Genomic DNA, 21,003 nt, shown 5'->3' with positions numbered 1-21,003 from the left:
TCCTAAAAACAATATTTTGCTTTCTGACCTCCTGAGCTGCTTTTGTTTCTGCTGAAAAACTTGGCTTAAGAGAAAGATTAACAGAAATAAGAGGATAGTAGGTCAGGAGAGAAGAAAAGTATTTAGTGGTGTCACTACTTTGAGGGTTATACGAAGATACTGTGGTATTGGTCTTTGTGTAGTCTGTGCTCCTGCGTAGTTTCTAAATGCGTGTAGCTCATGAGTTTATGGTGAGGAATCTGTTAATTACTTCATTTACCAGGAGTTGTTTCTTTGGAGCTTTTCCCAACCTGACTTTGGGTCCCAAAGAAGTGGATGGAAGCTTTTGGAAATGTGCAGCGTTCCCCCTGTGCTGGCCGTGGAACAGATAGGTAAATCCTGATAGACCAAGACAAATTACATGCACTTGCCTGTCTGCAAGAGACAGTAATGTACTGGAAAAATATTTCTTTGCCAGCACCTTTCCCACATTGATTCATCTCGTTCCAGCAGCTTAATCGTGGCCATTTGAATGTGCCATTGCAGATAGTAATTCAGTTTGACACATTCGTTTTCCATACGCTTGGGAAGGAAATCTCTTTCTGCTGGTTCCCTACTTTAAGACACAAAGCAAAACAAAAAAACAAAGGATTGTTATGTGATTGGTACCAGCACCGGTTGGTCTATTTGTTTGTAAGTTCTTGTTCTTTTTTGCAATAAGCTTTAGCGGCAAGAGAGGCCTTCAGACAATCTGGAGGGGATATAAAGAACGTGCTTTGTTTTTACTGAGCAAAAAATAACTGAGCTTTTCTGTTGCTGCCTGCAAGCCGTGTCTCCTGTTTCTGGGACCCGTTTACCGTGCACCGTACGGAGCCCGCAGCCTCTCTGCGGCGAATGGGGACTCCCCTAGCCCTTCTGCCGTTTCCTTTTTTATGGTCGGGCTTTTGAGCGGCGCTGGTATGCCCCAAACACCTGCCAGATTTGCATATCATTCTTGCTTGGCTGGAGCATCCACTGCGAAGTTGGCACATGAACTGTGGAGAAGCAGGGCTAGCGTTTTGATTGTACGCCAGAGCCTGATACTGAAATAGGCAGCGGGAAGGAATCCAGTAATTGTTGGCCTCTGATCAATGAAAACTGTCGTTAGGCCAGTAAATCGTCGGTATGTGGGCTTAGTTCTATATATCATCTTTGGGCTGGTGTCACCCTGACTCCAGGACGAGAACATTATCAACATGTCATCAAGTCTGCCGGGAGCTTTTTATTACTTTTTCTCCCTTTGATTTATATCCCGTCTCAGATTTCACATGGGTCAGGTTCGACAACACGCTGGAGGGACGTTGAGGGGATTGTTTCTTTGGTGCAGAAATAGATTTGCCAGCCCTGTCTAGCAGGGAGCCCCTGTTCCCCGCACACCCCGAATCGCTGCTGGTGGATCTCGGAGGCAGAGCCTCCCTCCCTCCCTCCTTGCCGATTGCTGGGGTGGGAAGCGGAGCCTACCGCTGTCTCTGCTCAGGCTACGATGGGACTGTGCTGAGACAACACCTGATTAGCATTGGCCTTGTCCGCACACACGAGTGGCACAACTGCAGTTTAAATAAACGGCTGCTTTAATTTGGATTCAGTGGCAAAAGCTCTTCACGATTCTGCCTATCTTTTTTTTTGGTGGGGGGTTAAAATTATTCTGAATCAATTAAGCCAAATAAAAATAAATCACACTAAATAAATGTCCAGACAGCTTTTTGCGCTCTCACTCAGTTTGGAGCTAAGCTTAGCTTCTGTTTTTCTAAACAGGTAAATGGATGGTCATTGCTATCTGTGGATGTGGGGTAATGTAATTTCTTCTTTAGGGTAATTTATGGTGAAATGAAGACTTTTTCTTGCACCTGCAAGAGGGAGATGTATTGCTAAAGCAGTAGCAGAATAATCGTAATTGTGACAAAGACCTCAACCTGCTTTACAGGAAATCGTGACTGTTCTCAGTGTAAAATACTGGTCTTCTCTTTGAGCTGGAGATGGGGAACTCGGTGATATTTCTTTTTCCGTTTATTCCTAGCTGTATCCTCTGTTTTCAAGGCGAAGTAAGGTTATTTCTCAAGTTACTGCTCGTAAGAATCATTAGTGTTTAAAAGAAGGTGGTGTATGTGATGAAAGCCTATTGTAGCGTAAAGGTTTGAAGGTTTGAATTCAACTCCTCCTCCATGCAGGTAGTGACTGAAATCTGGAAAAGATCATAGCTGAAAAGAGTTTGGCCAGAAAATATGGGTGTTAGCTGTTGGATTACAGAAGAAGACAGCACGTTGGGAGTTAAGGCTGAAGGCACGCGTGGCTGCCGTATACTAAGGGATTGTACGCCGCTGCCTTCTATGCATAGCGGGTCCCGATATGGTTGAGAGTCCAGGCCCTGATTTTTCCCACATTTAGCTGAACTTGAATTGTTCTGTTTAAAATAATTGTTCCTTGTATGTGAGATGGCTTTGTTTAAAGGCAAAGTTGGATAAGAAGTTGCTGGTTAGGGTTAATGGCTAGCTTTTTACAGCCCAAGTGACTTTTCTGGAGAACTTTCGTTCTAATGAGTAAATCCTTGTTAAAGGACACTGTTTAAATCTGATCATGGCCCCATTTCAGCGAAGCACTTAGCCTGCGCTGAAGTGTGCGGGAAGTCAGTGAGATTACTCAGATGCTTCCAGTTAAGCGAGTGCAGTACGGAGCTGGGGTGTGCATGAGCACAGGATCAGTTGCTGCACAAGTACAGGCCTTACTGCTCAAAGTTGAATATTTAGAATTCTTTTTTAATCTTCTTACTGGGAAAGTGAGTAGGCTGCCTTGAAAGTCCTTTCTTGCCAAATTCCGTTTCTTACATCAAAGCTCACATTTGAGTTACATGACTGCAAAAAGCATTGTAAAGTAATAAACCTCTGAATTTGTTTACAGTTGTGTGAACTGAAAAACAGACAAACCAGCTTTAAGGTTTCTTTGTTTTTATTTTTCCTTTTCTTTTTCTTTTAGTATTTACTGTCGGGCGTGGGCCTTTGACTTGTGTTCTCTCCCTGGCCGTGTTCCGCCCTTCCCTAGGCTGAACAGGGATGGAGGGCTTGCGGGAGCCGCCGGTGCTGAGCTCCCCAGCCGGCCTCCTCGCCTCTGTGCGCACAAACCCTTCTCAAAGGAGCACCTGTTCTCTGTCAGGGGGGTTTAATATGTCCCGAGTGAGGTACCTGCCTGACCCGGTCTGTTATCAGAAGGCTGAAACGCAGCCCTGGTCATGGCGGCCTGCACGACCGCTTGGAAACGTCGCCGTGTGGTGACCCGCTCTGTGCGTCATTAGGAAACCCGTGGTTCCCCTCCTCTTTGGTGAGAAGAGTGGGACACACATTAACTGGAGAGCTAAGGCTCTGTGTGCGAGGGCATAACAAAAATAAATAGAGTGATAATACATTAGGGGAAAAAAAAAAAAGAGCAGAGGTCTCTAAACAAGCTTTTGAGTGTTATCTCCAGCAAGCTCGTAAGAGAATTCACAGCGTGAATTTGTGTATGTGTGTGATCGTTGGCTTGAGCGCCTAGGCTTTAAAGTCTGGTACAAATTGTATTTGTTAGTATTGCCTCTTGTCCCAGATTCTACCCAGAAAGTGAGATCTCGAAGCTATGATACTTTCCTGCTCCATTTATTTATTTATTTTAAAATCTTTTAAAGTTTGTTACTCTTGAACGGAAAAGCCTCCAAAGCGGAGGAGAAGGAGCTCTGCCCATCAAAACAGGCCGATGGAAATATCTCTAGCTAAAATAAACAGAGCTGTGTTGGGCACATTTCGGATTCGGTCAGGATGCAAAGGAGTACCCAGCCCATGGCAGGCTGAGCAGCTGCACAGCTGGCTTGGCAGGGACTCTGTAAGAGATTCACGAAAAGAAGCTGTTGACAGGCATTCTGCTGCCACATTACAACTGGTCAATGTTGGGTGTGCATCGTTATTTGCCGTAACAGCAGAGAAATGTGAAATAAAATGGTCTGTTAATGGTATGGTGTGAGCAAATGGAGAATCCCTCAGACTCCAGTGTGAAACCCCTCTACTGCCAGTCTCTGAAACACCTCACTCCATCCTGGGGCAGAGAATTTTTGAGCTGGTGTGCTAAAACTGTCCCAGCCACTGTGTTTTACGATCTAACCCAGGTTACGTTCATGTTTCCTGAAGTCAAAAGCTTGTCACGCATTAATGGACACTCTTCTCCTAGGCTTCCCTGCAATGTGTGGGCCTACAACGTTCATTAATTCAAAGGGACCAGGATGGCGTGTGAAGTTCTGGTTTTGTGCGTTGCAAATCCCTCTGTGCATCACGTGCAGGGCTTATAGGTCTGCAGCAGGTGGCTTTTTAGGGACGATGTCCTCTAGCTCAGGCTTTGGCCCTAGAGACCCTGGAGAAACTGTACAAATAAGGTCTGAGCATCGCATTTTTCTATAAACCTGGTGTAACTTTAAGGGCCTTTCCTTCCATCACGATAGGTGTGTCCCTGGCCTACCTCGGTGCGCTTTTCCCACTCCCCAGGTTTTTGTTTTATTGTTTTCTGGCATCCCTATTACAGATTGTTGCCTCTGAGCGATGTCATTAGAGATGGTCACTCCTTGACAGTGCTTTCTGAAGTGCCAGCCAGCAGCCCGTCTCCTTTCTGCCAGATAAGCGGTAGAATTTGTCCGTAATTACTCAGAAATTCCCATCTCCGCTGGATGTCTGCCTCTGCGTTGCACCCTGTTTTGTCAGGCTCCCAGCAGTCCGTTCTCACTCGGATAAGGCTGTGGCTGCTGGAGCCGTACTGTAAGAAAAATGCAGGGATATCTGTTAGAGTTCACTGCCATGGCTGTGGCTTCAGTCTTTTCATCAGGTCTTAAATGTTTGCAGGCTGTGGCCCTGAATAGATGGGGGATAAAGACATCTGGGCGTGTTTTATTCTCTCAGATTTCTTGTCCCACTTTGAAGTTTATTTTTAATGAGGAATAACTAACATTAGTAGTAGTGTGAGATGCTATTTCAAGTGCTGTTATTCTGTTACAGGCACCTTGTGTAATTTTTTCCTTGTTTTTAAGTAGTCATTTTAGATTATTGATTCTGCAAACTGTAAAATTTACTCATTTAAGGAGTCAAGTTGGTTTCAAAACTGTTGATTTGAGTAAGTGCTAGTGTCTCTGCAAAGGTTTCCATGGCTGAGTGCCTTTAATTTCTCCAGTGCATCTGCTTTCCAGTCTTGTGTCGTTAAGCCTTGTCTCTAACTTCTCCCAACTTCAATGTCTTTTGTGTTTTTAAAAATAATTATAATAATATATATTATAACTTTCCAGTGCTGTGCATAGGTAAGTTAGCATGGTGAGATTACTGGTGGCTCAGCTGGAAGAGTGTGGAGGTGAGCAGCGAGGTTCCAAGCTGTGCCCCTCCTTTTCCAAAGTCCCCTGATGCCTTCTTGCTCCACTCAGTCATTCCTCTTTTTCTCCCTCTCACAACTTTCTAAGGGGAAGAGGAAGGCAGGCTTTTATACAAAGCAGGTCAATAGAGCACGGTCTGCAAAACTCTCAGGCTGATCATGGCGAAGAACGCTGGCTTTGACCGACAGTTCAGGTATTGTCCTCTGGTTTTTAGGACCTGAAAGTGGAATAGTTGAAAATGCCAGCGTATCTTGAATTGGAGAGCAATAACCTTTCGATAACCTCTGCTGGGATTTGTGAATGAATTTATATTAAGGCAATACTTCAGCTGCTGTGCGTGGTCATAGCCCCGGGCTGGGGCACTGTTAGCACTGGTGGCTGGAGTACATCTTAATAGCATCAGTAGGAAGGACTGATCAAAGTTTTGGGTCATTTGCAGCCTTGTGCTTCCTTTTTGTGTGTCAGGAATTTCTTACTCTCTGCCTTCTTTCTTTTTTGTTTGCAGTGTTTTTCTTTACGGCCAAAGAGGAACTGTAGCCTCCCAAGAGGTAAAGGAAAAATGAGGAAACCCTCTAGCGACTAGCATGAGCAGGCGAGTGTTTAGATAACGAGGTTCATTAGGTATGGCGCAAGTAGTGGTGCAAATGCCTTCGTCAGTCAAGTGGCCCTTTAGAAGGCTTTGGAGCCAGGATATTTCCTTTCATCATCGGGGCTTTGTTGAGGCGTGCTGTTGATGAGGAACACGAATGTCAGGCTGTCAGTGCGCTGAGTTGGGAAAGCACGTCTGAGAAGAATCTCAGCGGGAAAGTCACTGAGCTGCGCTTAACAGGTGAAGTAAGATGGGAACGGAGAGGGAAAACCACTGTTAGTAGAAGGCAGCTGACTGGGGAAGAATAGTGGCAAAAATCCTCATTATTATTAGTTTCATGATAGATGTCATCTTTTCTCACTGCATGGTAAGTGTCTTCTGAGGAAAGACAGAGCACAGTAAACAGTTCACATTTTGCACCTTCCCTGAGACTCGGCACCAGTCACTCTTGCAGACACCTGGGATGCAAGGTGTTTTTCTCCGTTACGCGTTTAGCAGGCAGGGTGGCCGTCCTCGCAGGCAGTGAGCTCTGTGGATGCTGCTGCGACGTGTGGCTGCTTGCTGAACTCACATGTGAGGCTGCGTCCCGAACAATAGGCGGTAGGACTTCAGAGTCTTGTGAGGTCACTTGAAGTGGAGGTGAAGCCATAGTCTTTGTGGGGTGCTGAGAACGCGATGGCTAAGTCCTTCTTGTTCACCACCCTCCGCCATCTGTGACAGGCATGCAGCCGAGGTGCTTGCGGTGCCTTCCTCCATCTTCCTGACCTGTGTTCCTGATGTCGCAGAGCCAGGCCGAAGCACCGAGCCATGCACGGGCGTTGGCTTTTTGCATCTTTAATGGAACAGCTTCTTCAAATGGCTCCCAGCCCTTATTTTTTTAAGTTTTTTTTTTTTTAAGAAAGGATGTTGCTGGTTCTTTTCAGTGCACCTATTTGCAGAAATGGTTTTCATTCTCATCTGCCTCCTCTGCCCTTTTTTGTTGTGTGGTTTGTTTCTTTGGGGTTTTTTTGTTGTTGTTTGTTTGTGCTGAGACCTTTTTTTCCTTCACAATTTGGTTGATCCTCCTCCTTTCAATTCCGCATTGGCTGGCTGCGTGTGGAACCCCGCCTGGCTGTAGCTGAGACAAAATTGACTGCACACAATTTCCCTCTGACAGCTTGTACAAGAGCAAACATTTCCGAAGAGCTGAAAGTCTAGAAATTCAATCAGCGGAAAACCTACTGTGTGGAACAGCTTTGCTAGTGCTGCAGCTCCCTGCTGGGTAGAAAAGCAATCCAGTTACAATAAATCCTTAAGAGTGGAGTCATTTGGGTAAAAGGAAAAACAAAAGCTGGTTTATACAAACTGATTGAAGTCAGACGTTTTGACTTCCCATTGAAAAAGGAGTCAAGGCCCAGGCTTGCTTGGTAATTTAAAGGGGAGATTGGCTCCTTTCATCTTTCTCTAGGGCAGGGTTCTTAATATTTTTGCTTGTGGAAGGAATACAGAGCGTTTTCAACTTAAAATACCTACTTTGATAGCGATATTGATGTTCTAGCTGGCTATAAACCGAGTTGGTCCTGAATTCTCCGGCAAGAGGTGAAGGCACAATTCTGCCTCCAGCCACTCCGATTTTGTTCTACTGCAGTCAGGGAAATGTGGAACTAGGGTAAAGCTGGGATCAGACCAGAGGCTCGCGTGTCTTGCCAGGACGGCTTGGGCGACAGTTTGTGCCATGTTGTTTATGAAGCTCTCGATGCGATCTGGGCTGCCCGACAGACTCTTGTGACTGACGTTAAGTTGTGCCTAGTGAGAGAGGAGAGATCTCTTTTAGCTGTGTTAATTGTCTTTCATTCTTTAAATACAAGCAATTAAAAATTAGCAGATTTAAAAACCGTTTGCCATTAAAATAAGTGTTAACTGAGATGCCAGCAATGACTGTGGTGAAATATTTGTCTTAGTGTATATTTTAAAAATTACATGAAGGTAGCTTGGGGTAATAAAGTCTCCTTGTAATTTTCCTTTATTTTAATAGTTATTTGCACCACTTCTCTTTGTGCACCCTTCACACTGGAGCGTATTAAATGGACCAACAGGCTTAAACAGACAAATTAAGGAAGCAATCTTCATGAAGTCAAGGGAGCAAAGTGAACTGACTGGAAATGCTGAGCTTTCCGTACTCCTTTAATGCCTTTCAGGCGTTTGCATAAGACTAGGTAAAACTTTTCTGGGCAAATGTGAATTTTAAGACGTTGCTGCCCCTTTCATAGCTGCATGGGGTCAGCCAAGCTGGCTGCTCTGCATATCATCTGCATTCGGCTGCCATCCTGCCTCCCTCCCCTCCCAAATGTGCCTGATCCTCGTGGAAAATATTAAAGGTTGTATAAATATGGTAAAGGATTTCCACTGGCCTTCCTGTTTAAATAAGATGTTAGAAATCCTAGCAAATGAGTACAAAACCTCGCCGCAAAGATGGAGTGAAGTTGGTGTGAAGAAGAAAGGCAGGATGGGAACGTGGCAAACCTTCAGTTTGTGTCCCTTGCCAGTCGCAGCCACATGAGGAAGACTTTGTGGACCTGTGATGGAACTGAAGTACGTGGAAATGGTGCTCTTTCATCTTTACACAGCACTCAACATCCTTGGTTGCATTGGCTTCTCACAGTGTTTGGCCATTTCTCATTTTGTGTGAAGTCTGACGCCAAGGCCGGCTTTTGTCAGATACACGCACTGTATCTGAAATCGTACGGAGTGTTGTGTCTGGAGATGGATCCCTGGCACCTGAGATTGATCTTGGAATACCCACACGTTTGTGAAACCTGGACTGAAAGACCCAGTTTGGTTGCCCAAGACCTGTGCACTCATCTTTCTCTGGGCTTGGCCACTGCAAGAAGCAAAAAAGAGCGCTGTTCCAGATAGCAGTGCTTGGTGTGGACTTCTCTACTATGACAAAACATTTTCCCTAAAATGGTGAAAACCAGCCACAAAAGCCCTTCCAAGGTCTTTGGATGTCTCTGGGCGTCATTCTGCCCAGTTCAGGAGACAAAACCATACCAGTGGCCCAGTGTTCAGGGTTTTGCATGTCCAGAATATCAGAGTTGCATCAGAATAAGGATCTGCTGCTCCATCATGGCAGGCTGAGGTCAGGGTATTTTCTCCTCTCTAGGCACAGTTCTGTGCGTATCGGCAGAAGTCCTGGTTGAGGAAGATACACGCATCTGAAAGATTTCTGTCTAGACCTTTAGTGGTTGGGGACACACAGTTGAAAATCCATTGATGGTATCTTTGACAGTTTAAAAAAAAAGTTTGGGAAAAATTTCAATAATTTTAATTGCTTTAATTTGTATGCTTGAGATTGGAAAGGTATTACGAGTTTCTGAGAGCAACCAATAGTGCTGGGCCCCTACTTGCTTGAAGGAGATACACTTGAGAGGTTTTGTGCTCTGGCTTGTCTTGAAGTTGGGCTTTTTCTTTGACGAATTCCAGCAAGAGTAGCTTAGCCTACTGAATGTAAATTTTCAATGTGTAGAAGCAGCTGAGAGAGTTCAGCAAGGTTACTGAAAAGCTGGATGACTGGTTACTGGAAAAGCTGGTTCCTCTGTAGTTGATGTTTTGAGTGTAGAAAGCAGAAATATGGTGTAAAGTCAAGGGTATTGCAAGAGGTGCAAATTCTAAGTCTTTGTTCAGGTAAAGCATCACCAGCTTTAGGAGGAAGCTCAGATTGTAGTCCTTTTTTTTTTTTTTTTTAATGTAAACCTTCAGTTGTGGTGCTCTGCTGTTGTGCTTCGTCTTACGCTGAGGAAACTTGCTGGAATATGCTATTTGACAGTTGTAAAAAACATTGGCAAAACATGCAGCGTACTCTGAAGGCGGTTCCTGGCCTGAGTGCTGCATCCCAGTAGCTGAGAACCTGCCGAGGGATGGAGACTGGAGCGCTGCTGCGATGGGATGCGTAGCGCGAGTGGTTCTGGTAGGGCTTCGCAGCCGCTCCATACACGGGATGGTCCCCTTGGTCCGGATGTGTTTGAGGAAACCTAGAACCCAGATCTTCCTGGTGCGCTATTGGGAGAGTCTAGTCAGCTTTTGAATTTGTGGAGTAGAATTTAAAATGTTCTGATTCCATGCATTTCGCCCTGCGTGGTCGGTAATGTTTTCTGCTTCCATGTTGTCCCTGTCTTCTCCTGACATTTTCCCTCTTGGCCCTGCTCTGCCACTGCGGCAGGCTCCGAGCCCGCAGACTGGATTTGAGTTACCTGAGCAGCTGCGCTGTCTGCCCTCGCGCTGAAGCTTCCTGCTGCCCTGGATGCTGGGGGATGACCTCAGCCACACGGTATTTTCCCTACAAAGCCACAAGGCTCGAGGACGCCTGCCTTGTTATTCCCTGGAGGAGATGATCCATTGCCAGACAGTGAGGCGGGAGAGACAATGAGGAATCATTTTAAGAGGAAAAATGATCCTAAACAAATCTGATAGAAGATTTTAATTCTGGTTTTCCTAAGCTGTTCCCCAGCCTCCGCTCCCCAATAGTGTCGCCCTCATTTTTACTTGTTTTGTGCAAAATCCGCAGTCCACTGCTGGGAACTTCGTGAAGACTTCTACACAATAACCGCGGTGGGGGATTTTTAGGAGTTTGTGTGTGAGGGGGAGAAGAAATTTAACATCATTGTTGTATTTTCCCTTTGTTTGGATTTCGTAGCTGTCCCGAAGGAGGGCAGAGCACCACCGGGAGAGGTGCTCCAGGTGTGGCTTCCTGCTGCTTTCTAATTCCGCGATCACAGAACAGCCGATTCCGCAGCCCTCGCGCCGGCGAGTCCCCCACAGACTTCAATGGGAAATTTGCCCGCATCGGGGATGAAAGAGCGGGCCCCAAGTTGTGTGCAATGATGCAATCTGATCCTCCTGCTGTGGAAATTGATGTCATCGCATTCTCGCCCTCGCCCCCCCCTTCTCAACCCTTCTCCGTACCAACCCTGGTGACTTCTGGGGGGCTCCTCACCAAAGGAGAAGGAGGAGGAGGAAGAGGAGGAGAAGGATGCAGCTGTGTGCCAAAGCAGCAGGGGAGGGGAGGAGACCTGCTAGAAAAATTTACGAAGGGTTGCATCTTAGGTGTAACCCCAGAAACTGGCTAAGAGCATGGACCTGCCTGCCCTGAAAGACACCATCACCTGCTTTTGCTAAACGAGCAAGGGTTCCTCCTCTAGAACTGGGTCACAATTGGCGACGTGTCCTCCTGTGTGTGTGGTAGGGCTGGGTTCATGGGCTCCGTGAGCTGAGCAGCCTCCTCGCCGCCTCCATTCATCCTGCGCAGAGTGCCCTTTTTTTAGGGCTCTCCGTACTGTCGTTGTTGACGGTCCCAGCTTTTCAACGGTGCTTTTGTGCCCTGGCACGGTGCAGGTTGCTTGGGAATACCGACCCTGGAGAACGCCGCGCTTTGTTGCTGGGCGAGCTGGGCCACCTCTCTGCTGCATCCCTCGGCTTTGCCGTTTATCTGGGGTTTGGTTTTATTTTTTCCCTCTGGGAATTCTAGGCTCAGCTGAATTTGCTCTGTGTTTTGCGGAAGAAAGAGCTTGTTAAAGAATTCCCTGATGACTTTGAAGTGAACTATTTATTTTCTCTTAAGGCTTACTCAGTGTAGCCATTTGCCCCCTCTCCTCTGTTTTTTTCACCCCGGTGTTTCCTGAGCTACAAGCATTCTTGGAATATATTACTTGTAATGAGTTATGTGGGCATCAAAAGTTTTCTTTGAAACTATATGGCATCAACATCTGTTAGCTCTTAGAGAACAGAGACGCAGACAAAAGGGCTGGTGGGGGGAGGGAGGAGAAAGATATTAAATTCTGCAGTATGAAGTCTCCGTCTCAAAGACGCAGGAGGAGGGGAAGGGGAAATCTGCTGAACGCCGCGGCTTTGATGTGGTCCTCTGGCCCTGCGATTCCTTTTATGGGAATGTGCGTGGCAGACGGTCCCGGTCCCGCACGCCGGCCGGCCGCCCCGGCGCTCCCTCCCAGCGGCAGAAATCCTGCCGCAGCCCTGCAGCAACGCTTCCAAGGAAAAGGCCCTGTCCTCGGTTTTCGGCTGTTGAGGTGGGGACTCGAAATTTGTAATAATAGAGGTAGCTCTTCAGTAAAAAAAAAAAAGAAATTGTTTAGAAGTGAACTTTTTATTTGCCTGTAATCCTCCTGACCCTGTGGGTCAACATGCAACTGTTCATCTAAATCAGGTTTTGAAATGGTGTGTCTGTGGCTTTTTATTGCCTGTAATTAAAAAACACGTGTCTGTTTTGGCGTGCGCAGCATCAGCCGGCGTTCAGGCACAGCCGCTGGTGCTGCCCTGCTCAGGGGAATGCGTGGGGACGGGTGCTGCTCTTTCTTTTATCTTTTTCTGCAGAGCCTCGCAGCGCTTGTCCTGCGTGCCAGCGAGTACAGGAGAGTCAAAGAGACCTCTGTGTCAGTCTTTTCCCCTTGTTGGCCCCGTTTTTAGCCGTGATGCTGGTGGCATTGTGCTTCACAGTGGCTTCCCAGCCCGTTAAAACCCTGACCAGTTAGAAAATGATTAGTTGACGTACCTGGGCTTTGGGGACAAAGAGGTGGTTCAAAAAGGAATGCGAACCATCTGTTTTGCCAGCACCTCCTGCTGACAGATTTATGGATCGATGTTAGCGTACGTGTCCGGGGTCGCACACCTGGGCTTCCTAACAAGGTAATATTCTTCAGCGGGGTCTGTTTTCATCCTGGGGATTCAGAGCTCTTTGCGAAGGTGGGCATCAAGAATTCCGTTTTACACTTGAAAAACGAAGGCACGGCGAGATTTAAGCGGCTTGCCCTGCACCACACAGTCAGTCTGTGGTGGAGCCGTTATTGAATCCAGGTTTCCTCCAGCTGCATAAATACACGTCATCCATTCGCAGGAAAAGACTCTGAGCCATAAACGTACTGGAGGAGCGTTGATTATCATTCTAGGGGAGCTGTGAGCCCGTGTGCTGTGTGAAAACCCGGGCCATGGAGGAAGACATGGGTTATTATCACAAGAAGGGTTCAGAATGCGGCGTGTTAAAGCTGTAATGGTCCCTGAAGTCGGTGGAAAGAGTACCCTGGGTTTCAGTAATTGCATCTTAAACAAGCAATTATTCTGTAGTCAAGCTCTGTAGCCATTTTCTACATGCGTATTTCCCAGTGTCTGCCTGGGTAAAGTCACCTCAGTGCACTTAAGTCTGTTTTTAAAGAGTTTCTTGGTAACCAAATCTATTGTGAAAGGAAGCTGAACAGAAAATCAGATTTATTACACAGCTACGCCCATCTGTCTGCTGTGGTGAAGCAGCCCAAGATAAGCAATTTGGAGGAGTTTCTGAGCTTCTCCAGGCTGGGAGTTAGATGAAGATTTGTCCTCTTTCATTCCTGTCCTTAGACTTGTATAATCTATGCTGAAGATAAGATCTTGGGGGACATGGGACAATTGGTTTTACCATTGCCAAAGAGATTACAGGATAGCTAGAGGAACAACGTGAGGTAAATAGCTGAATCTGTAGAGTGAGTTCACTTACCCTTCTGAAGTAGCTTCAAAGTGAAATTTAAATATAGCAAAAAGCAGTCATTTCTTGTTTCAGTCCTATTTAATCTTTTTTAGTTGGAGATGATTGGACCCTTCAGTTGGAAAGTAACCGCTGAATCCATAAGTCTATTATTTATAGAGTTGCTTTCAGTTATGTCATCTCTTATCTGGCAGAAGTCCTTGAAAAACTGTCTCTCACCCTATCACCTTAAAAAGGAGAAACCGTAATAGTTCCAGAATTTCAGTAACAGTCTTAATGGAAGATGTCGCTTTGCAACACCTAGCAAGAGTTTCTAAAGATCCGTGGAATCCAAGGGAAAAATGTCATGGAAACAGTAATGTTCTGTCTTGGAACTGGAACAATCTCAATAAAACTGTACCCTAAATGGATCTGCTGTCTACAGGTCGTAACGTACATTGGAGGATTTTATCTGTTGATGCTTTTTTTGCTGGCTACAAGTAATATTAAGGAAGTCCATAGTATTTTAAGCTATTACTGCTGGGGTATTTTTCTTCTATAGAAGATTTTGCCTGATTTTCCTAGGCTGGAGAAAAGAAATACATGAGAAGAATGAAGAAAGGATTTGTGTTTTATCCTGTTGGAAAGCCTGGTCTGGGTGTTGGGTTGGGACAAAGAGATTCAGCTTGTGTTGCAATCAACTTGGAGCATAAAGTACCACATTTCCTTTCTTAATCGTTCAGACATCCACCGTGAAGGCTTTTGTGTGATTGTCCATCTGCTGTGCACTTTCACTTCCTCGGCAGCCTCACCCCTTGAGTTCTGCCATCTCTGTTAGGAAGAACATAGAGGCCGTCATGGCCAAAGGCAGTAAAATCCTAAACCGCAGCAGCTAAACCCACCCAAGATCATCTTTCAGAGATCTTAGAGGAGAAATCTGTTTTCTTAACAACTCTACCTGCTGTGATTATGTCATGAAGAAGTTTTATCTGAGAGAGGCTTCCACGCGTGGTCAAGGAAGAAAAACCCATCTGTAACGGATCACAGAGCACTGGGCTCTTATTTCAGAGAAAGAAGACATTGCAGAAGTTGAGCTTGCTGCTTCTGCTTACCAAAGTGCAGTATTGCAGTTGTGATGTGTATTTTAATGTTGGTTGCCTTGACTTCTTCTCTAAGAGTGAACTGCTTTACGCATTCTTTACAGAAAGGTGAATCCTGGTGATTTATCTTTATTATTAAGTGGTCTGGAATGGCAAACTCAAAAAGAAAAAGTAAAACCTCGTGGCTGTGGAAGGAAAGGTAAAATACCTTGTAGAAGAAACAGTATCAGGCTTAGTCCAAGGCATAACTGTGTATTGCTCTGGTATGTTTCTATGTGGTATATGCTTCAGTTCTTAATTGTATTTGCCCGGTTTCAGTTTTCATTGTAGTGATGCTAAGAATGTATACTGCGTAAGGCCCTAGGTGTGTAGGTTGTGTATGAACAGGGAAGGAAGGGAAGCTCTTGTCCTAAATAGGAGACTGTAGGGCAGAAGCATATGGTTTGTTTGAAGAGGCTTACCAGGGCAATCCTCAGGCGTTTCTGGAAGAGAATATTAATATGAAGGCTTCACTTCCAAATGCGGAGAGACCAAATGCGTGCCCAAAACCCGTTCTCGTCTTTTGCCTGTAAGTGGTGGTCACACGAAATTGTGTGTGCAAATCTCCACTTTTATTTTTATTTGACCGCGTGAGTTTGTGTGCATGGAAGCTGCTAACCTAGCACAATGTCATCTCCAAGCTCCTCTGACTACAGGCAGTTTATTTATTTCTTTATTTTATTTTCAAGTTTTAAGCCTGGCTGTGAAACTGTATTTGTAAAGAATGATGTTCACCTCAGATATCTGAATATCTACTTCCACCTGCAGTATCCTAAAATAAATGATACTGTTTTTGAGGTGTGAATGGGTTTCTAGTAGTGAAAGGGCTTGAGTTTGTCATCGTTACGCATGGCTGTTTCTGGTTCCTGGGAAATTTCAGATACCCAAAAGTGAACTAGTTTCCTCCCATCAATTGTTTTTCTAAAGAGTCTTCTGTCTCCTTCTCTTCATAGAAGGTTAAAAATAAAGTGAAACATGAATAATGACTGCTTTGGGGTTTGGATGGGTTTCCTGAAGCATCTTCAAGAGACTTGGTTTTCAAAATCTGCTGAGGGCTGGCTGTATGAAAATCAGACTTATTTTGGAAAAACATTTCCTGCAAGCGAGGCCAAAGCGTTTGGAATAGGCACTCGGCAGCTGACAGAGCTCTCGTTGTTTGGGTGAAAAGCCAAGGGCATCCTCCTCCTCTTGAACCTCTGTTTCTTGGGATTGTTCTTTGTCTACATCAGGAATGGAAGGTTGTGCATAGGTGACATGGCATTCTTGTTGGCAGCTACTCTAAAACCGTTATAAAATCGGCTCCACGAGATGTTACCGCATCTCTCATCCCTTGCAGTCCTGTTGTGAAACGCCTTTCTTCAGCTTTGCTCTTTCCAAAAGTACTGGGACCTTATTGCATCAATGTGAGAATAAAGAGAGAAAAAAATACATATTTCAGTCTGATGGTTAAAAATGGAGAGGCAAGGTTTCTTGGTTGACAATTTGTCATTTTGCATGTTTTTTACTTGGGGAGAAAGAGGTGGATATGATACCTTGATAAGAACTTCACTAAAACAGGAAATGTGTGCATGTTTTCTGCCAAAAATGTGTAAAATCGAGTATCTTGAGGCTAAATGAAAGGATTTTACTTCTCCTCCTTCAAACATCTCATTGAAGCAACTTGTTTCTACTTGAGAAAAGCAACACCTTTCAGAAAACCTTAATTAACACAATATCGGCTGTGATGTAACACAGGGAGTAGGGGGGTCCAGACTTTAAAAATGCGCTTGTTATCATGGCAGCCACCTAAATCAGAGGTTATCCTTATATCCGTATATCTAACACACCAAAAGTAAAACCATGTTTAACACCATGTTAGTCCAAACGTGGCACACTGTTTGCGTCCCGCAGCTTCAGCTTTTGCGCGCTGGCTGCTGGGTGTCGTGGAGAGCAGCTTGAGAAGGCAGAGCTGGGACAGGGAGGAAGAGTCAGAGTGGTGGCCAAGGTCAACAGAATCAGTTGGTGTAGGGGCTAGGAGGTGGAACGGGGAGATGTGAACACAAACACCACAATGCGGAGCCTGGGAGGTGAAGATGAGGAGCTCAGCCTCAGTGTGGGTGCAGGAAGGGAGCAAGCGGAGGCATCGGAGGAATAAAGCGATGCAAGCAGCGCAAGGGGTGAGGATTGGGATGGCAGCATGTTCAGATGGCTGGTGAGAAGGAGGTCAATAGCTGGCAGCCCCGGAGTGGGTGTCTGGCCGTTAGTCTCCAGAGACTTGGATCAGTAAGAGAACTGCTCAGGGTGGTTAGGGCTGAGGTTGGGGTTAAAAAAATAAAATTCCCAGCGAGTTAGAATTCATCGGAGTCTCATTGCACACGAAGGTGGGAAGCGAGTGATGACTGCCTGACTTGTAACCCGCTGAGTAGAAGCCCTGGGGTGTGGGACCTTTTAAAGATTGTTGTTCTTCCTTGTGTGTGTATGTACTCAGCAGCATTTCTGATGAAGTTGTGCTAATTAACCCCCCTCTCCACCCCACCCTCTTAAATCTGATCTGAGAACAGCGGCACCTACCAGAACAGGAAACATGGAACACTGGGTCCCTTCTGCCCAGGCCAGGCTGCCAGCTGTGCAGTTTTGAAGCAGATGTTTGAGCCTGGATCTCAGTGACTTGGTGTCATTTGTGTTGATAGCTAAGGGAGGCCAACTTCTTTATGGGGGAACCGGCCGGGGAGGTAGACACGCTGGCTCTGGGTGGGTTCCTGTTCAGCAGCCTATGGAAATGGCACACTGGAGTCATCCTTCTACATAAATGTTTCTTTCCTTTGTCCTTTCAAGTGCTCGCTGACCTCACTTACACAGTATTCCACAGGGTACATCTGGTTTTGGTTGTTTCATGACTCAGTGTTCCAGTTGGAGCACGCGGCACTGTGATTTAACGCGTCGTGTCAGGACAGTGATATACGACTACCTGTGACCTAAACGTTGCTGCTTTTGCTCTCTCGGGCACCGCTGCTGCCGCGGGCCGGGCTCCTGCAGCTGCGCAGGGCGCGGAGCCCAGCCAAACAACGGAGCCGCTGCTGTGCCTTCATCCCCTCGCGCCTGCGCTTCCTTTGTGCGCCGACGCTCCTGCCTGTCGCGTTCGCTGCCCACTAGAATTTCTTCAGCTGCAAGTTATGTCTTAGTGCATCTACACTTTTTCTTTTGCTCTAGTCCGTTTTCGGGATTTGGCTCGCTGGGGGTAGATGCGCCGTTTTATTCACGTTAAGGCGATTTATACAGGTTACTGGGAGAATTTGTACACGTTACTGGGAGAATGCTCCATTGTGCAGCACGAGTTGCGGTCAGAATTGTTTTCTCTGATGCTTGCTCAGCTTTTGTACTTCTCTGTTGAGTGTGAGTTTACACACGCTGTCCGGAACCCTTTTCTCAAGCAGGTGCATTTTAGTATTTATCCAGGTTGTGACATCTCTCTGAGTGATGCTAAAAAAATTCCGGTAACTCTCTTGCAGGTTTTTTGGCAGAAGAGTTAATGATAATAAGATGCATGATATCGTTTCTTTTTTTCCCCTTCATTTTTTTTCCTGTGAAGTCTTAGAGTTGCCCACACCTTTTGCAGATACACATCTGTCTATCAGAGATAATGCATGTCATAATCTTACACAGAGGAACACGTTTGGGTGGAGCTGAGGAATTCTGCTTAAATGTGTCACTAAAACATTCAAACGATGCTCTCATCGCTTTCAGGATGGATTGTCGTTTATGTGGCGTTAATCACAAGTAGGGTCATACCTACTCATGGTGTGTTTGCTCATCAGGGTAATAGAAAATGGTTTTTTTTCTGAGAGAGCAGGAGGGTACAGGAATGCTCAGCGTAGTAAAAAAAAAATGTTCATCATAAAAACACTTTTTGAGAATTTGTTAATTTATAATAATTTGGTTTGGCGGAAACACTTACTGGAAATTTGCTTGCATGAAGTTACTGCTTTAACTTAAATAATTAGGAGCTAGAGGAATGTAACTAGACTGGAATATAAAATGTATTTACTTAAGACCCATGTAATGATTAGAAACGAGAAAATAAGGTGGCTGGCTTAATGAATATTAATGATTCACTCTGCTGTTGCACACTTCTGTCTTCCCTCTTTTCCGCTGAGTTACTCGATGGTGGGGTTTAGATCGTGCTCATTTTAAGTGACATCTTTTGAACAATCGTAAAAATTAACGACCTACGGGTTTTGTAGAGGATGAGAGTAATGGCACCATTTTAACAGGCAGCATTTGATACCCAGATGCACTGCTTGCTTTGCTAGAATTCGAAGAGCTGAAGGCTACCAGCTAGAGGGTCTTCTCCTCAGAGGTCCATCACCGGTGGGATCATACCTGCTCGTGGCATGCTTGCTGGTCAGGGTAACAGAAAATGTTTTTTTTTTCTAAGAGGGAGGGTGCAGGAATTCTCAGATTAGTAAAAAAAAAAACAAAACAACAACAACAAAAAAAACAACCCCAAAAAAGACTTATGAAATATTTAACATTGTGGGAGAGAACAGAGGTGCCTGCATGGTCACTCCTGCGTACCTCGTGGTCTCCGAGAGCAGTCAGGGGTGTGCTCTCAGAGCCGCCTGGAAAATAATGACCTGGGGGAGTTTGGTCAAACGGAAGTACGCTAACTTCTTTTACAGGGCTTTGGAAAGACCATCTGCTTGCAGATGGCAATGCGCCCTCACGGCCCAGAAAGCCAACCGCATCCTGGACTGCATGAAGAGAAGCGTGGCTAGCAGGTCGAGGGAGGTGATTCTCCCCCTCTACTCTGCCCTGGTGAGACCCCACCTGGAGTACCGTGTCCAGTTCTGGAGCCCCCAACACAAGAAGGACATGGACCAGTTGGAGAAGGTCCAGAGGAGGCCACAAAGATGATAAAAGGGCTGGAGCACCTCTGCTGTGAGGCCAGGCTGAGAGAGCTGGGGCTGTTCAGCCTGGAGAAGAGGAGGCTCCGGGGAGACCTGATAGTGGTCTTCCAGTACCTCAAGGGGGCCTACAAGAAAGATGGGGAGAGGCTGTTCAGTAGGGCCTGTTGCAGTAGGACAAGGGGTAATGGTTTTAAAATAGAGGGGGGTAGATTTAGATTGGAAATTAGGAAAAAAAATTTTACAATGGGAGTTATAGAACACTGGAACAGGTTGCCCAGAGAGGTGGTGGATGCCCCATCCCTGGAAACGTTCAAGGCCAGGCTGGATGAGGCTCTGAGCAACCTGATCTGGTTGGGGATGTCCCTGCTCCTTGCACGGGGGTTGGACTAGATGACCTTTGAAGGTCCCTTCCAACCCAAACCATTCTATGATTCTATGATCTGATGAGTTGTGCCCATTTGTAATGGCTTCTTTTCATTCTCTGTCCATTCTTCCGTAATTTTTATGGTAATGATTGATATTAATCAGCAAATGCTCAAAAAAGAAACCTTTTTTTTTTTTTTTTTTGCTGGAACAAAAACTCAAGGAAACAGAAAAGGTTTTGTGATTTGCTTCTTGGGAAGGTAAATCCAGAATGACAGTTTTTAGTAGCAAGGTTACGCTGTGCAGAAACCTAGCGTCCCCGCCGAGCGGCCAGCGCTTCTCGGAGCCGTTCGGTCCGTGATTTTAAATTTACTTCAGGGTGTCTGCTCAGGAGCTGAACAATATTTTGGGCTAGCTATCCACTAGTGTTTGCGACATCTAATATTTAAAATGCTGTTGCAGAAATTGATACTGAAGAATTCCGAAGACGTGCTTTTACGGCTTAGCTGCTTTCTGATAAGTAATCTCAAAGGCTAGCATTTGGGCATGTGGGAGGCAGAAAAGAACTTTATTTGTCAGCTTTTCCCAGAAAAAGAGGTGAACTGCTTTTATCGTGGTGAAATTCCTTAACAATTAAGCTAATGAGTATAACCAGATGTTAATTTGCACAGGTTATTCCCTTATTCTTACCTTGTGCAAAAAGCTCTGTGCTGCCAGCGTCCCGCGGCCAGGCTGGGGCTGGGCACGCTGGCTCCGCGCTCCTGGCGTGTTTTTGCAGATTTGCCGTTAAAAAGGCCGTGAGCGTGGCATGCCAGCTTTTTAGGACCACATCCGTCTTTGTCACCGTAACTATTCACAGAGAGCATTTGTGGAGAATCCAGGGAGCCAGACTGTTACGTAAGATCAGTGACGTTACGGCGATGTTAGAGCCTTCAGAACAAGCAGGAGAAGACCGAACGTGAGGGTAGCTGGCATTGCTAATGGTTTAGCTGGGATGAGGGGATGGAGCTGGAAGGGTCTGCTAATAAGAGAGTGAGAGACCTCTTCAGGGGCTTTGTAAGTGGGATTAGCTGCAAATCCCGCTGATGCCCTTTATTACTACTTCAGCACCATTAGAGAAACGGTTTTGGGGTCTGAGATAAGATCATCTGCATATC

The 21,003-nt window shown here is 45.7% G+C and overlaps 1 protein-coding gene across 1 annotated transcript in view; it reads left to right on the top strand.

The window, feature by feature from the left end:
* NKD1 (NKD inhibitor of Wnt signaling pathway 1) overlaps nt 1-21,003 on the top strand; it is a 101,096-nt gene that overhangs the window by 40,263 nt on the left and 39,830 nt on the right. The window lies entirely within an intron of this gene.

This window comes from Chlamydotis macqueenii, chromosome 13 (genome assembly GCF_036417535.1).
Source record: "Chlamydotis macqueenii isolate bChlMac1 chromosome 13, bChlMac1.mat, whole genome shotgun sequence".
NCBI classification, from domain to species: domain Eukaryota; kingdom Metazoa; phylum Chordata; class Aves; order Otidiformes; family Otididae; genus Chlamydotis; species Chlamydotis macqueenii.
This window is presented reverse-complemented; position numbering and strand designations above follow the sequence as displayed.